Source organism: Mauremys mutica, chromosome 5 (genome assembly GCF_020497125.1).
Source record: "Mauremys mutica isolate MM-2020 ecotype Southern chromosome 5, ASM2049712v1, whole genome shotgun sequence".
Taxonomy (NCBI): domain Eukaryota; kingdom Metazoa; phylum Chordata; order Testudines; family Geoemydidae; genus Mauremys; species Mauremys mutica.
The window spans coordinates 122,170,993-122,175,081 of record NC_059076.1 but is presented as its reverse complement, the minus strand read 5'-3'; positions in this window follow the sequence as shown (position 1 = coordinate 122,175,081).

Here is a 4,089-nt window from a genome sequence, read left to right as displayed (position 1 = left end):
GACATTTAAAAGCAGCAAAAGAATTCTGTGGCACCTTATAGACTAACAGACGTTTTGCAGCATGAGCTTTCGTGGGTGAATACCCACTTCATCGGATGCAACCCACGAAAGCTCATGCTGCAAAACGTCTGTTAGTCTATAAGGTGCCACAGGATTCTTTGCTGCTTTTACAGATCCAGACTAACACGGCTACCCCTCTGATACTTGACATTTATTGTCCCAGAAGTTCATACTTATCCTGACCATTTTCAGTATAGTCTTTAGAACTCCAAGGTCTCACATCTGTCACATCTCCTTCCTAAAGAGTTTATATATAATCCCAGCCCACAATAGTACATATACCTAATACAATAAGGACTTTCAAGGATATTACAGGAAATTGGCCTATCGGTTACTAAGTGTAATGACAGGATCTGGGAGGCAGGTTCAAGTCAGTCAATGGATGGCATTTTTTTTTTAAGAGGGCAAATTTTAAGTGAAGTCTAAAATGTTTGGGAAGTTACCAGAGGCATTTGAGCATAAGATAATAATGCAGTGGATAGGAAATATCAATTCAAGTGTGTGCCCTGAGCATATTCCAATCTTTACAGTAGTATCTACAATATCTCTAACATTATAGGACTAGCTTCTGCCATGCGCCCTTGTTTGCATTTAAAAATGCCTTATTTCATATATAGTCCCACCGAAATCAGAGTAAGGTACTACTTAGTGCGAGCAAGGTAGCAGAATCTGGCTCATAATTACTAGAATTTAAAAGCTCTACAGTTTCTGTATTATCAAAATTATTTTATTCCCACTATTAAACAAATTGAACAAGAAAATAATCCTAGACTCCCTAGAGAAAAACACTCCTGTGTTTTGTGTAGATTCTCCAAACGATGCCTGAATAATTACAACTTTTCAGTGTACCAGCTTGTGTCTGAATAATAAAAATCCCACAGGAATGATGTATCATCCTTTTTTTACAAGCTTCTTTTAGATACACAAAGACGTCCTTATCTCCTTATCTGCAAATTGTAACCAAACTTGTTTGTCTGAGCGATTGGCTGAAGTAGGACCCAGTGGACTTGTAGGCTCTTATCTCCTTCCTCAAACTGCCTTGGAGGTCTAAAGCAGAGGGGGGCAGAGTCAGGGGTGGGGGGAGAAGGAGGACATCTGACTATGTTGTCTTCAGTGTTCTATAATTTAGCACAGGCATAAAATTCTATGTAGAAAACATTTAGTGTAAACAATAACTGTGATTAATAATCCAACATTTTTAGTACTGAATTTACAGTCCCTCATTAAACTTCCATCTATTTAATATGAACGAGGAAAGAATGAGGTTAAATATACTCATACAAGTGTGCTGATTGGTTAAATTGCTACCTTGGTAAAGAAAGAATCCAGTCTAACATTTTCATCGATAACTTTTGTAAAAAAAAATATTTCTTGTGGTAAAATGTGTGACCACATTTTAGAGAACTTTAGCTGTCTGCAATAAGGATTTAATTCAGATTCTTAACACAGTTATTGCATGGTATTTAAATAACAATTATCTATCAAAGTTTTTTTCAGGAGGTTTAACAAGGCTGGCATACGATATTTATATACCTTGGACCATTAACCTAAAAAAAATGCACCTAATCCATTCTGCATATGCATAACCCATTTCATGTGAGTAAATGTTTGCAGGATCAATGTCATGGTACATTAATATTTATTAATAAGCATAACTATTGTCTCCCATTACATTTCAGGATGCAAGTTTACTTTAAATGGATACAATTTAGTTCTATGCTTTTAACTATCCATAATTGCTCTCCTATACCTAAGTGTATTTAAAATACTGAAAATGTTTTCATGCATTTTTTTAATAAAGGAAAGAGAATAATATTTACTTCTATATCATAGCACCATCTAAAGTTAAGGTTGAATGACACTTCCCATTAGAAGATCCTGTTTTCAGTTGCTTATAACTTTGTCAAACTATATTATTATTATTTATTTGTTCTGAGGTAGCATCTAGGAACCCTAAGCAAGGACCAGAACCAGTGCTAGGCACTGTGGAAACACAGAACTTTAACCATTTAGGTAATTAACATAAAATAGGAGTTATGAAGTATAGAAAATTGACAAGGGAAGCTAAAGACATTAGAAAAAAAATCCACAGCTGGCAGGACTAGGAACAATAAGAAGGAATTTATTAAGTATATTAAGAACAAAAGAAATCCTAGAAATGGTATAGCCTGTTACTAAATGGAAATGGTAAAATTGTTAATAATGCAGAAATGGTAAAAGAATTCAGTGCATATTTCTGTTATATTTGGAAAGAAAAAGAATGATGCATTCATATCATAAGAGGATGATGAAGTACTTTTCAGTCCATTAGTAACCATGGATGATGTCAGACAATATCTATTAGAGATAAACATTTTTCAATCGGGAGACCTGGATAACTTGCACCCAAGAGTCCTTAAAGAGTTGGCTGCGGACATCTCTGTCCTGATTATGTTAATTCTTAATAAGTCTTGGAATACCAGGGAAATCCCAGAAGACTGCTAATGTTGTGCCAATATTCAAAATGGGCAAGCAGAATAGCCAAGCAGACTAGTTAGTCTGACATCAATCATGGGCAGAATAATGGAAAGCTGATACGGAATTCTGTTAATCAAGAATTAAAGGTAGGAATATAATTAATGCCAGTCTACTTGGTTTGTGGAAAATAGCCCTTGACAAACAAACCTGATTTCATTTTTTGAGATGACAAGTTTGGCTGAGAAAGATAACTGCATAGATGTAACTGACTTTTGCAAGGCATTTGAGTTAGTATGGTAAGGCATTCTGATTTTTTAAAAATAGCACTACACAATACCAGTGGAGCTAACTGATGGATCTCAAGAAGGTAGCTGTCAATGGGAATCATCATCATCATCAAATGAGGATGTTTCTAGTGGGATTATACAGGGATTGGTTACTAGGCCCAATTCTATTCAACATTTTCATCTGTGTTCTGGAAGTAAATATAAAAATACTGCTCATAAAATCTGAGGATGGCAGAGTGCTAAATAAATGATGAGGACAGGGCAATCAGAGTGATCTTGACCACTTGGTAACTTGGGTCCATTCAAACCTCTAGGCTGTATCTGCTACACCAGAATGGGACCTGAATCCTAGAGAGCAGTGACTCTGAAAATGATCTAGGAGTCATAGTGAACAAGCAACTGAACATGAGCTGCCAGTGCAATGCTACAGCAAAAAGGGCCAATGTGATCCTCATGTGTATAAACAGGGAAGCAGTGAGTAGAGTAGAGAGGTGATTTTTCCTCCGTAGATGGGGTTGTAGAGACCAATAGTGCAAAACTGTACATAGTATTCGTGTCCACATTTTATAAAGGGTGATGAAAAATGGGAGAAGATGCAGAAAAGATAAAAAAATGATTTGAGAGCTCACTCCATTTAGTTTATCAAAAATAAGATTGAGAGGAGATGCGATTACAGTGTATTGGTATCTTCACGGGGAGAAAATACTAGGCACTGAAAGGCAATTTAATCTAGCGGAAAAACGCATAACAAGAGCCAGTGATTCCAGCCTCACTCCTGCAACTGATGTTACTAGAAGCTATGATATTTTGAAAATATAAAGTGCTATATAATGCTAAGTATCCTGAAAAAAATCAAGCCCTAGGTGTCTCAAATTGGACATCCACAATTAGTGGGCACTTTTGACCTTAATCCGTCTATGTTTCATTATCCCTATTTTTAGGGATAAGGAACTAAAACTTCCTCACCTCACAGCGGGATTGTGTAGGTAAATTAATGTTTGTTAAGTACTCAGATATTATAGTGATGAGTGCCATAGAAAAGTCCTTGAGGAAGTTAATTCTGCCTTCGGAGCAGGGTTTGAATAGTGTAGTGAATAAGGCCTACAGCCACATGTTGAACAGTGAGGAGAAAACAAGATATTGAATAGCTGCTTATTAAATGATCCCTGACTATATTGTGCGCTGACTGAAGCAGCGGTCCTGTGGAAAAAATATGTGATCATGTAATTAAAGACATAATGCAGAGGGGATCCAAAAGAAGATTGCACAGAAAACCTTAATTCTG